Raw genomic sequence first — 14,338 nt, forward strand, 5'->3', positions numbered from 1 at the left:
AGGAAACTAAGCAAAAGAAGTAAGTAAATTGGGCATGTATATGTATGAAATTATGAGCTTAACACACCCCCAAACCTAGATTTTGCTAGTCCTCGAGCAAAACAAAAGAAAAACAAAGGTAAAAACAAAACAAGAAGTTAACTAGACCACTTTCGTAGGTAACTCGATTGCATTGAGCGTATGCAACAAGCCTTTAAACCTCTAGGCATCCCTAGTAGGAGGAGTTGTGTCTCCTGAGGGTTTAACAGATACGATACCCACAAACGCTTTACTGAGTCTACAAAACAAAGTGGTTAGAAAAAAAAAACTTTGAAATCAACTAATGAAAATGAAAGAAAACTTTAGTCATACCTCCAACACCATAGAGTTGCCAAGATATGTGATCAATCAGTGTGTACAAGTGGAAGCTATAGCTCAAAGGCACACGGTTTCAAAGCAAGCACACTCAAACCTTGAATAGAGAACATGCTTCGACTCTAATTCTCACAGATAACACTCAATCATTCAGAACCTAAGGTTTAATTCTCTCAAGAAAGCATAAGTGAGTGTATGAAATAGAAGCACAAATTTGGTTAGATCTCATGAAAGGAATTAAATACTATGAATAGAGATACACACATACTTACCAGCACCCATGAATACATCCTCAAAGATCAGCTAGGTCTTTCACAAGGTTGTAATGAAAGGCTAAGGTTAGGGGAAATGGAAGAATTGGAAGGAAAAACAAGTAACTTAAGAACATACCAAGGTTGTATTCTTCATTGATCTGCAAGGTATCATTGATTTATAATGGCATGGCTGCAAACTTCATGGTACCACCTGGCATAGACCTTATATTTCACACTTAGATCAAATCGACACACTTTCTCTTTATCTTTCTTATTTGCTGATTTGATCTGCTTCTTCTTTAACTTCATTGCACAGATTCACATCATCTTTCATTTAGGCACATGGCAGCAACTTCCTTGCTTCAAACTTTATCTTGGCACACCTTAGTATATTTCTAAGCTATAGGGTATGGCTACAATAGGTCAAGTATCTCAGATTGGGATACAAAGGTAGGGAAATGATGAGGGTGATAGAAGAAAAAGGCTTTAAGTGTTTGGCTTCAAGAGGGCTAATGGAACACACATATGGGTAGGGTGAAAAGAAAGCACATAGAATAGTTATACACACATAGCCTAGCATCACTTCAATGAGTTCATTCATGAATGAGAGCAAGCACATGATATCTGCAAAAGAGAATCATCCTTAGTATTCAATCAAAATGAAATGATGAGATCAATTAGAGTGAATTGAAGAAAATAAGTATGGATGAGAAATAGAACACTTTAAACCCTCTCAAGAAAGCAATTAGGCTCGATATATCTCACTAGGGTAGTCTCCACTATTTTCCTTCAAGAATTTGAGCATGGTACTTTAGCCACCAGAATTCTAAGAGCAAAAGCTTTGTGAAGTGCAAAATTCTGATATGAAAACCTCAAATAGCAGCTCCATAGCATTGATTGTATGACATTCTTAAAAAAAATAAAAAAATAAAAAATAAAAAGTGACAAGAGAACGAAAATTGAAAACACAAATGGATAAGAAAATTGAAATTGAAAACCTTCCCCCCAGACCTGAATTGAACATTGTCCTCAATGTGAAAGCATACAAAAGATGATTGAGAACAAACAAATGATAAAAGGAAAAGTTTAGAAGAAGGTTTAGGAAAAAAAGAAAAAAAAGAAAAAGAATATATAAGCAACTCACGGATGACCAGTTAAGGGCCTCAGAAAACACAGCCAGGGGATCCGGGAAGGTTGGAGGGGTCACAATGGTCCCGCTTAAAACCCAAACTTCTTAGACACCGAAGGTGTCGCCTAAAGAACTCCTAGACACTGTATTGACGGAGGTGCTCACTGGGGTTACCAAAAGTTAGCTTATATGAAATTTTTTTTTTTTTTAAATTTATTTATTTATAAAAAGGAACAGAAACTTAAAATGACTAAAATAAAAACAAAACAAGTAAAGAGAAAGGATTGAAATGCTTCCCCTTGATGCAATTAGGTCGATTGCTACCAAGCACCTTCTTCTTGAACACATGGGTTGCCTCCCAAGAAGCGCCTTAGTTACTGTCTTGGCAAGACATTGTGCAATCAGCTAAGTTGATGGTACGAAGGGAAGTTGATCTACCACATGGCCAGTTTGGATGCCAGCTGAAACTCCCTCATAGAATGGCTTTAAACGTTGTCCATTTACTTTGAAAGTCGAGCCATCTTTAGGGTTTTGAATCTCCACAGCTCCATAGGGAGAAACATTGACCACGGTGAATGGGCCTTGCCATCTAGACTTCAATTTTCCTGGAAAAAGACGCAAACGTGAGTTAAACAAAAGAACTGACATACCTTTGGAGAACTCTTTCCGTTGAAGGTTTCTGTCATGGTAACTCTTGGTTCGTTCTTTATAAAGCTTTGCATTCTCATAAGACTCATGTCTAATTTCTTCCAATTCATTGAGCTGAAACTTTCTTGCATGGCCTGCCTTGTCTAGATCAAAATTCAACTTCTTGATGGCCCAAAAAGCATTGTGTTCAAGCTCCATTGGCAAGTGACAAGCTTTCCCAAACACAAGACGATAAGAGCTCATTCCAATGGGAGTCTTATATGCAGTCCTATAAGCCCATAATGCATCATTGAGCTTGGCTGCCCAATCTTTCCTTGTATTGTTCACCACCTTCTCCAGGATGTGCTTAATTTCTCTATTGCTTATTTCCACTTGACCAGAAGTTTGTGGATGATATGGTGTAGAGACTCGATGGGTGATGTTGTACTTTTTCATGAGTGCTTCGAATGGCTTGTTACAGAAGTGGCTGCCTCCATCACTAATGACAGCCCTTGGAGTACCAAACCTTGTGAAAATATTATCCTTCAAGAACTTCAGCACCACCTTATAATCATTGGTTTTGGTGGCTATGGCTTCCACCCATTTAGACACATAATCAACAGCAACAAGTATGTAAGTATAACCAAAGGAAGATGGGAATGGTCCCATGAAATCAATACCCCACACATCGAAGAGCTCCACAACAAGTATGTTATTCAATGGCATTTCATTCCTGCGACTTATGTTCCCCATCCTTTGGCACCTATCACACTTAACACAAAAATTAAACGCATCTTTGAATAGAGTGGGCCAAAAGAAACTAGATTGCAGAATTTTAAGTGCTGTTTTCTTAGCTCCAAAGTGACCTCCACAAGCCAATTCGTGGCTATGCCTAAGTATGCTTTCTTGCTCTTCTTCTGGAACACATCTTCTGATGAGTTGATCCGGGCAATGCTTGAATAAGAAAGGTTCATCCCAGACATAATGTTTCACCATGGAAAAGAACTTCTTCTTGTCATGAGAAGTTAGATCATTTCTAAGAACACCACAAGCAAGATAATTAACAAAATCAGCATACCATGGCTCTTTGACTTGGGCAGCATATAGTTGTTCATCAGGGAAAGTCTCATTCAAGGGTAGCATAGCTGCTCCTTTTTCTTCAACCACAATTCTGCTCAAATGATCAGCTACCACATTCTCACATCCCTTCTTATCTCGAATCTCCAAATCGAATTCTTGCAGCAAGAGAATCCATCTAATCAAGCGTGGTTTGGCATCCTTCTTAGTGAGCAAGTATCTAAGAGCTGCATGGTCAGAATAAACAATTACTTTAGAACCAACAAGGTAAGAACGAAATTTTTCTAAAGCAAAAACCACAGCAAGCAACTCCTTCTCTGTTGTGGAGTAGTTGATTTGAGCATCATTCAAGGTCCGGCTAGCATAATGAATCACATGGGGCAGCTTGTTCTTCTTTTGACCTAAAACTGCACCAATAGCAAAGTCAGAGGCATCACACATTATTTCAAATGGTAAAGACCAATCCGGAGCTATGATAATAGGGGCTGAAGTTAGCTCCCTCTTCAAGGTAGTAAAAGCTTCCATGCAAGCTTCATTAAACTCAAAAACAGCATCCTTAGCAAGGAGATTACACAATGGCCTTGTAATGCTTGAGAAATTTTTGATGAACCTTCTATAGAATCCAGCATGACCTAGAAAGCTTCTAATTCCTTTAACTGAGGTAGGGGGTGGAAGATTTGAGATGAGGTCGATCTTGGCTTTATCCACTTCGATTCCCTTGCTTGAAATCACATGGCCTAGTACAATGCCTTGTCTCACCATGAAGTGACACTTCTCCCAATTCAAAATCAGATTTGTTTCCTGGCATCTTTTAAGCACTAGAGACAAGTGGTGAAGACAATTATCAAAAGAGGAACCAAAAACTGAAAAATCATCCATAAATACCTCAATGAATCGTTCCACCATATCTGAAAAGATTGACATCATGCATCTTTGGAAAGTTGCTGGGGCATTGCACAAACCGAATGGCATCCTTCTATAAGCAAACGTACCAAATGGGCATGTGAATGTGGTTTTCTCTTGGTCTTCCGGAGCAATGGGAATTTGATTATAACCTGAAAAACCATCAAGAAAACAATAGTAAGCATGGCCAGATAAACGTTCAAGCATTTGACCAATAAAAGGCAAGGGGAAATGATCTTTTCTAGTGGATGTGTTCAACTTCCTGTAATCAATGCAAACTCTCCAACCAGTGACAGTTCGTGTAGGAACTAGCTCATTCTTCTCATTCTTCACAACGGTGATTCCGGACTTCTTTGGAACAACTTGCACAGGGCTCACCCACTTAGAATCTGAAATTGGGTAGATGATTCCTACATCGAGTAGCTTTAAAACTTCAGCTCTAACCACCTCTTTCATGTTGGGATTTAGCCTCCTTTGGGCATCACGAGATGGTTTGCTGTCTTCTTCCATTAAAATCCGGTGCATGCACATGCTTGGACTAATTCCTTTGATGTCTGCTATGGTCCACCCAATGGCTGTTTTATGCTCTTTTAGAACTTTAATTAAGCTCTCTTCTTCATGTGAGGAGAGACCTGCAGCAATTATAACAGGGAGAGTTTCGTTAGCACCCAAATATGTATATTTAAGATTATTGGGAAGAGGTTTAAGTTCTAGCTTTGGTGGGATGACAATGGATGGCTCCAATTTCGTGGATGATGGTCCAAGAGGCTCGATTGGTGGCCTAAAGGATGGTGGGTATGGCGGAAATACTTCTAAGGCAGCCACCACTTCTTGGAACTCCAGTTCACAAAGATCTTCCTCTTCTTGTGTTAAGACAGCTTCTAGAGCATCATTAGACTTTCTCTGCAAAATTTTGGAAGAAACCTCATGATCCACAACATCAATTGAAAAGCAAGAATCAAGAGAGATAGAAGGTTGAGATAGAGCATTAAGCATTTTAAATTCAACAGTTTCACCCAAAACAGTCATGGAGAGGGTGCTATCTTTCACTTTGATGATTGTGTCTGCAGTGGCCATGAATGGCCTGCCTAGGAGAATGGGATCAACACGATCTCCATTTGGATTGTCTTCCATGTCCATCACTACAAAATCAGCAGGGAGAATTAGTGTATTAACTTGAACTAGAATATCTTCTACAATACCTTTTGGATATTTTATAGAATGATCAGCTAGTTCAAGTCGCATTGAAGTCTTCTTCATCCCTTCTAAGCCAAGCTCTTGATAAACTGAATATGGCAAAACATTGATGCTTGCTCCCAAGTCCAACATGGCTCTTCCAACCTTCTTGCCTCCAATGTTAATGGGAATGTCAAAGCTGCCAGGATCATCTAGTTTTGGTGGAAGCTTCCTTTGCAATACAGCACTTACATTCTGGTCGAGCTTTACTCCTTCATTTGGAGCGAAATTGAGCTTGTGAGTTTTCAAGTCCTTGATGAATTTTCCATATGCAGGAATCTGTTCAATAAGATCAAGCAAAGGCAAATTGATATTAACTTTACTCAAAATATCATAAATCTCTTTAAAAGCCTTATCTTGCTTTGCTTTCTTAAGACGGCCTGGAAATGGAATCTGTGGAACATATGGAGCGGGTGGCACGTATCTATCTTCTTGAAGATGTGGTGGCACAAATTTGTCATCCCTTTTATGCAATTGGAATTGATCGGATTTCTGAGAATCTGATTTGGCCTTAGGAGCAGATTGAGAAGTTTTGAGTTGTTCTCCTTCCGTGGCCATGGTCTCCTCCTCTTCATCTTCTACAATCACAACATCATTTGAAAGATTAGAATCATCTTTATTATCAATGATCTTACATGATCTGAGCACATGAATGGCCTTGGCTTCTGGGTTCTTTGGATTGATCTCAGTTTGGCTTGGCCATTTCCCAGGCACTCTTTGAGTTATTTCAGCAGCTATTTGGCCTAATTGGACTTCCAATTTGGAGATGGCAGCTTGTGTAGTTTGCTGAAAATTGGATTGGTTGATTGCCATCTGCTTCACTATATCTTCCAATGATGATGATGATTGTTGTGGCCTTTGGAATGAAGGGGGATTTGCTTGATTCTGGGTATTTCTCCATGAAAAGTTTGGATGATTTCTCCAACCTGGATTATAACTTTGAGAGTATGGATCATTTCTTGGACCTTGGTTGTAGGAATTTACCAACTTAGCTTGTTCTTGCACAAATTCTGGATATCCAGCCCCAAGTGGACAAGCTGTGGTAGCATGGTCATGAGATTCACAAATGCTACACACTTCCTTCGGAGGGCTTCTTGAGTTTAATGCAAGAAGAGCATCTAGCTTTTGTTCCAGTTTTGAAATCTGCACACTAGAAGCATCATTAGAACCACTAATAACACGTTTACCTCTTGTATCCGTATGTTGGGTCTCCATTGCTATCTCCTCAAAGAGTTCGTACGTTTCTTCTGGAGTTTTGGTTTTAAAAGAACCACCTGCAAAATTGGTGACTATATTATGACTAGAAGGGGTTAGTCCTTTATAAAACATACGCATTTGAAGCTTCAATGGAATCCCATGATGAGGACATTGGTTGAGCAACCCATTGAATCTCTCCCATGCTTCACAAAACGATTCATCATCTTGCTGTGCAAATAACAAGATCTTGTCCCTAAGCATGTCGGTCTTTTGCGTGGAGAAGTATTTTTCCAGGAACTTCTTTTGAATGGCAGACCATGTAGTGAGTGAACCAGGCTTCAAAGAATTCAACCAATACTTCGCCTTATCCTTTAAAGTGTATGGAAACACTCTCATTCGAAGTTGATCTTCTGTCACACCTGTCAAGGGAAAAGAACTCACAACATTAAAAATATCCTTTATATGAGTCAATGGATCTTCATTAGGTAAACCATAAAAGGAAGGCAGCATATTAAGATGAGAAGATTTAAGCTCATAATTTCGAGCTACAGTGGGCAGCAAAATGCTTGAAGGAGATGCTGGAATTGTTGGGATATCAAGTTCTCCCATGAACTCAATGGCAGCCATCATTTCTTCTTCTTCTTGGTCTGAACTTGCTTCCGAATTTGAAAGTGAAGAACCGGGAAGTTCAGTGTGGAGAGCAAGACTTGTAAATGTAGCAAGAGCTTGCTCTTTTGCAGTTGACAACTCCCTTTCTAGACGATTCTGAATTTCAGAGGTCACTCGTCTGGGTTGCAATGATGGTCCTGCGTTCAAAGATCTAGAACGTTGGAACGAAGACCTCACTTGTTCAAGTAATGGATTTTTAGACATAAACTACCTGAAACAGAAAATTAGATTAATTAGAAACACTAAAAAGAATAGGGTAACCTTGGGCACATAACCAGGGAAGAACTTTCGTTCAGTCCCCGGCAACGGCGCCAAAATTTGTTGTTAATATTATGTTAACTCGCAATTGTACGGGGCAATTAGTAGTATAGCAAGACAAGTACGAGGTCGTACCCACGAAGACTGAGAAGTTAAAACTAGTTATGTACTTAGATTACCAAATTCAAGAAAGTAGGAGGTTATGTCTAAAACAGAATTTAAAACAAGAGTGGTTGTGATTGTTGAACAAAAGAAGCAAAATGAAATTGCAAACAAAAACAAGTAAACAAATGTAACAAAGAGTGGTTTTAAGAGTTGGAAAACAGATTTTGAGACTAGGGCATTCGAATCACCATAACAATTCAATTCTGGGTTATAAAGATTCAAGTAACAAGTCTAATTCAGATTCAAAGATTGATTCTAGCTAAAGTATGATTAGGCCATGGTGTTTGGTCCTAACCTTGTGTTCCTAATTCCCTAATTTGATCATTTGTTGTCTAACCTAAAATTAAGCATTAGGAACCCATTAAGCATAGAAGAACATTTTAAACAACCAAGTATGTATCTAATCCCTGTTGTCGAATGTCCATACATACTCTTCCTATTCATAGTTCAATTCGAATTAAAGCATGGTGTATACTCTTAATTCAAACCAAGATAGTTAACAAACAAGTTCTAATGGTGATCAATCATTCAAACAAGCATGTTAACTTATAAGCATAATGAATAAGAACATGAATCATGAATCAAACTTGAAACTCCAAACTTATAAACCCAGAATATTCATGTTAGGTTACATCGAAGCCCTAGTTATGGATTTAGCTACTCATAATGGAAAAGAGACTTGAACAGAAATGAGAAAACATAATGAATACAATAAGAGTAGAAAAACCCTTTTTCTGAAGTTCTTGTGGTGTCCAAGGCTTCTCCAAGTGCTTCTCCACTTCTAATGCTTCTCCAAGAGCTTCCCCACTTCTAGAAAGATGTATGAAGGATATGGAGGTGATTTGGGATGAGTTTGAGTGAGTGGTGATGGCTAAGGAAGATGAAATTCGTAGGGAAATGGAAGAGAGGTTTGCTGGAGTTGTTTTGGTGATTGTTGGAGTGTTTGGGATTTTGAGAGTGTTTGAGGATGGTTGGAGTGAATTGTGGGGGTTGTGAATCTCAGGATTTGTTGTGTCTTGAATGTGGAATGGATGTGGTATTTATAGGGAGAGGGGAGTGACAAATCTGAATTCAATATGGCTAATGCATACAACACTTGCATTATAAAAGATGAATTGGTTGATGCACTTCACTAATGCATACAACACTTGCATTATAAAATCTGAATTGGTTGATGCACTTCACCAATAGATCCCACCAGCAGCCCTAGCTCATCTTCATGTCACCATGACCAAGCTTCCAACCAGAAATGATAGCTCATACCTAGCTCACCATGACCAAGCATCCAACCAGCACATGCTGAGGTCAGCATAACCAGCAACTTCAAGGGCTTACAACTTGGGCTTCTCTTAATCAAATTAGGAATTTAAGCACTCTAAATTGAAGTTTAGAATGTCTTCTTTCCAGCCATATGTCATTTGGGCCAATCCAAGGTCGGAGGAGGAAGTTAAGGCCAAAACAAATTGCTAACTCATTTTGCGCGCTGATAAAATCCATCCTGAGCATGGCTCTGTGTTTGCTAGGTAACAGACTCCATATTTATCCAATGGGGCTGAATTTTGGATATGTTATAGTACACACCCATTGGAACAACTGGCATGAAGAATGCTGCCTCATCCGAGCTGTGTAGGTTGCTGAAACAAAGCTTGCAATATGACCTACGGAACTGGACTGGCAGGGGGCTGTAGCCAAAATGAGTTTGTCTTTTAAGCTCTTCTTCCATTCATCCAAATTAGGCCTTAACATGCTTGAATTGCATGAATTATGCTCTCTTGCTCTATTGGCCTACAAAACACACAAAGGGAGGGAAATAACTTAGAATTATAGGAACTAAGCAAAAGAAGTAAGTAAATTGGGCATGTATATGTATGAAATTATGAGCTTAACACACCCCCAAACTTAGATTTTGCTAGTCCTCGAGCAAAACAAAAGAGAAACAAAGATAAAAACAAAACAAGAAGTTAACTAGACCACTTTCGTAGGTAACTCGATTGCATTGAGCGTATGCAACAAGCCTTTAAACCTCTAGGCATCCCTAGTAGGAGGAGTTGTGTCTCCTGAGGGTTTAACAGATACGATACCCACAAACGTTTTTCTAACTCTACAAAACAAAATGGTTAGAAAAACAACTTTGAAATCAACTAATGAAAATGAAAGAAAGTTTTAGTCATACCTCCAACACCATAGAGTTGCCAAGATAGGTCATCAATCAGTGTGTACAAGTGGAAGCTATAGCTCAAAGGCACACAGTTTCAAAGCAAGCACACTCAAACCTTGAATAGAGAACATGCTTCGACTCTAATTCTCACAGATAACACTTAATCACTCAGAACCTATGTTTTAATTCTCTCAAGAAAGCATAAGTGAGTGTATGAAATAGAAGCACAAATTTGGTTAGATCTCATGAAAGGAATTAAATACTAAGAATAGAGATACACACATACTTACCAGCACCCATGAATACATCCTCAAAGATCAGCTAGGTCTTTCACAATGTTGTAATGAAAGGCTAAGGTTTAGGGGAAATGGAAGAATTGGAAGGAAAAACAAATAACTTAAGAACATACCAAGGTTGCATGCTTCATTAATCTGCAAGGCATCATTGATTTAGATTGGCATGGCAGCAAACTTCATGGTATCTCCTGGCATAGACTTTATTTTTCACACTTAGATCAAATCGAAACACTTTCATCTTCGTTGATTTGATCTGCATCTTCATTAACTTCATTGCACAGATTCACATCATCTTTATTTAGGTACATGGCTGCAACTTCCTTGCTTCAAACTTTATCTTGGCACACCTTGGTATATTTCTAAGCTATAGGGTATGGCTACAATAGGTCAAGTATCTCAGATTGAGATACAAAGGTAGGGAAATGATGAGGGTGATAGAAGAAAAGGCTTTAAGTGTTTGGCTTCAAGAGGGTTGATGGAACACACATATAGGTAGGGTGAAAAGAAAGCACATAGAATGGTTATGCACACATAGCCTAGCATCACTTCAATGAGTTCATTCATGAATGAGAGAAAGCACATGATATCTGAAAAAGAGAATCATCCTTAGTATTCAATCAAAATGGAATAATGAGATCAATTAGAGTGAATTGAAGAAAATAAGTATGGATGAGAAATAGAACACTTTAAACCCTCTCAAGAAAGCAATTAGGCTCGATATAGCTCACTAGGGTAGTCTCCATTATTTTCCTTCAAGAATTTGAGCGTGGTACTTTAGCCACCAGAATTCTAAGAGCAAAAGCTTTGTGAAGTGCAAAATTCTGATATGAAAACCTCAAATAGCAGCTCCATAGCATTGATTGTATGACATTCTTTAAAAAAAAATAATAATAAATAAAATAATAAAAAATAAAAAAAAAATAAAAAATTGTGACAAGAGAACGAAAATTGAAAACACAAATGGATAAGAAAATTGAAATTGAAAACCTTCCCCCCAGACCTGAATTGAACATTGTCCTCAATGTGAAAGCATACAAAAGATGATTGAGAACAAACAAATGATAAAGGGAAAAGTTTAGAAGAAGGTTTAGGAAAAATAAAAAATAAAAAAAATGAATATATAAGCAACTCATGGATGACCAGTTAAGGGCCTCAGAAAACACAGCCAGGGGATCCGGGAAGGTTGGAGGGGTCACAATGGTCCCGCTTAAAACCCAAACTTCTTAGACACCGAAGGTGTCGCCTAAAGAACTCCTAGACACTGTATTGACGGAAGTGCTCACTGGAGTTACCATAAGTTAGCTCATATGAAAAATCTTTTTAAATTTTTAAATTTTTTTATTTTTTTTAAATTTTTATAAATAAAAAAAAAAAAAAAAAACAGAAATTTAAAATAATAACAAGTAAAGAGAAAGGATTGAAATGCTCCCCCTTGATGCGATTAGGTCGATTGCTACCAAGCACATTCTTCTTGAACACATGGGTTGCCTCCCAAGAAGCGCCTTAGTTACTGTCTTGGCAAGACATTGTGCAATCAGCTAAGTTGATGGTACGAAGGGAAGTTGATCTACCACATGGCCAGTTTGGATGCCAGCTGAAACTCCCTCATAGAATGGCTTTAAACGTTGTCCATTTACTTTGAAAGTCGAGCCATCTTTAGGGTTTTGAATCTCCACAGCTCCATAGGGAGAAACATTGACCACGGTGAATGGGCCTTGCCATCTAGACTTCAATTTTCCTGGAAAGAGACGCAAACGTGAGTTAAACAAAAGAACTGACATACCTTTGGAGAACTCTTTCCGTTGAATGTTTCTGTCATGGTAGCTCTTGGTTCGTTCTTTGTAAAGCTTTGCATTCTCATAAGACTCATGTCTAATTTCTTCCAATTCATTCAGCTGAAACTTTCTTGCGTGGCCTGCCTTGTCTAGATCAAAATTTAAATTCTTGATGGCCCAAAAAGCATTGTGTTCAAGCTCCATTGGCAGGTGACAAGCTTTCCCAAACACAAGACGATAAGGGCTCATTCCAATGGGAGTCTTATATGCTGTCCTATAAGCCCATAATGCATCATTGAGCTTGGCTGCCCAATCTTTCCTTGTATTGTTCACCACCTTTTCCAGGATGTGCTTAATTTCTCTATTGCTTATTTCCACTTGACCAGAAGTTTGCGGATGATATGGTGTAGAGACTCGATGGGTGATGTTGTACTTCTTCATGAGTGCTTCGAATGGCTTGTTACAGAAGTGGCTGCCTCCATCACTAATGACAGCCCTTGGAGTACCAAACCTTGTGAAAATATTATCCTTCAAGAACTTCAGCACCACCTTATAATCATTGGTTTTGGTGGCTATGGCTTCCACCCATTTAGACACATAATCAACAGCAACAAGTATGTAAGTATAACCAAAGGAAGATGGGAATGGTCCCATGAAATCAATACCCCACACATCGAAGAGCTCCACAACAAGTATGTTATTCAATGGCATTTCATTCCTGCGACTTATGTTCCCCATCCTTTGGCACCTATCACACTTAACACAAAAATTAAATGCATCTTTAAATAGAGTGGGCCAAAAGAAACCAGATTGCAGAATTTTAAGTGCTGTTTTCTTAGCTCCAAAGTGACCTCCACAGGCCAATTCGTGGCTATGCCTAAGTATGCTTTCTTGCTCTTCTTCTGGAACACATCTTCTGATGAGTTGATCCGGGCAATGCTTGAATAAGAAAGGTTCATCCCATACATAATGTTTCACCATGGAAAAGAACTTCTTCTTATCCTGAGAAGTTAGATCATTTCTAAGAACACCACAAGCAAGATAATTAACAAAATCAGCATACCATGGCTCTTTGACTTGGGCAGCATATAGTTGTTCATCAGGGAAAGTCTCATTCAAGGGTAGCACAGCTCCTCCTTTTTCTTCAACCACAATTCTGCTCAAATGATCAGCTACCACATTCTCACATCCCTTCTTATCTCGAATCTCCAAATCGAATTCTTGCAGCAAGAGAATCCATCTAATCAAGCGTGGTTTGGCATCCTTCTTAGTGAGCAAGTATCTAAGGGCTGCATGGTCAGAATAAACAATTACTTTAGAACCAACAAGGTAAGAACGAAATTTTTCTAAAGCAAAAACCACAGCAAGCAACTCCTTCTCTGTTGTGGAGTAGTTGATTTGAGCATCATTCAAGGTCCGGCTAGCATAATGAATCACATGGGGCAGCTTGTTCTTCTTTTGACCTAAAACTGCACCAATAGCAAAGTCAGAGGCATCACACATTATTTCAAATGGTAAAGACCAATCCGGAGCTATGATAATAGGGGCTGAAGTTAGCTCCCTCTTCAAGGTAGAAAAAGCTTCCATGCAAGCTTCATTAAACTCAAAAACAGCATCCTTAGCAAGGAGATTACACAATGGCCTTGTAATGCTTGAGAAATTTTTGATGAACCTTCTATAGAATCCAGCATGACCTAGAAAGCTTCTAATTCCTTTAACAGAGGTAGGGGGTGGAAGATTTGAGATGAGGTCGATCTTGGCTTTATCCACTTCGATTCCCTTGCTTGAAATCACATGGCCTAGTACAATGCCTTGTCTCACCATGAAGTGACACTTCTCCCAATTCAAAATCAGATTTGTTTCCTGGCATCTTTTAAGCACTAGAGACAAGTGGTGAAGACAATTATCAAAAGAGGAACCAAAAACTGAAAAATCATCCATAAATACCTCAATGAATCGTTCCACCATATCTGAAAAGATTGACATCATGCATCTTTGGAAAGTTGCTGGGGCATTGCATAAACCGAATGGCATCCTTCTATAAGCAAACGTACCAAATGGGCATGTGAATGTGGTTTTCTCTTGGTCTTCCGGAGCAATGGGAATTTGATTATAACCTGAAAAACCATCAAGAAAACAATAGTAAGCATGGCCAGATAAACGTTCAAGCATTTGATCAATAAAAGGTAAGGGGAAATGATCTTTTCTAGTGGATGTGTTCAACTTCCTGTAATCAATGC

The 14,338-nt window shown here is 38.7% G+C and overlaps 1 non-coding gene across 1 annotated transcript; it reads left to right on the forward strand.

Moving 5' to 3' along the window:
• The first annotated feature begins 6,931 nt into the window (after window positions 1-6,931).
• On the forward strand, window positions 6,932-7,038 carry LOC148293642 (small nucleolar RNA R71). The gene has a single exon (XR_015836960.1). It is a non-coding gene; the product is annotated as a small nucleolar RNA R71 (small nucleolar RNA).
• The last annotated feature ends 7,300 nt before the right edge of the window (window positions 7,039-14,338 follow it).

This window comes from Prunus avium, chromosome 6 (genome assembly GCF_965620075.1).
Source record: "Prunus avium chromosome 6, drPruAviu1.hap1.1, whole genome shotgun sequence".
Classification (NCBI taxonomy): Eukaryota; Viridiplantae; Streptophyta; class Magnoliopsida; order Rosales; family Rosaceae; genus Prunus; species Prunus avium.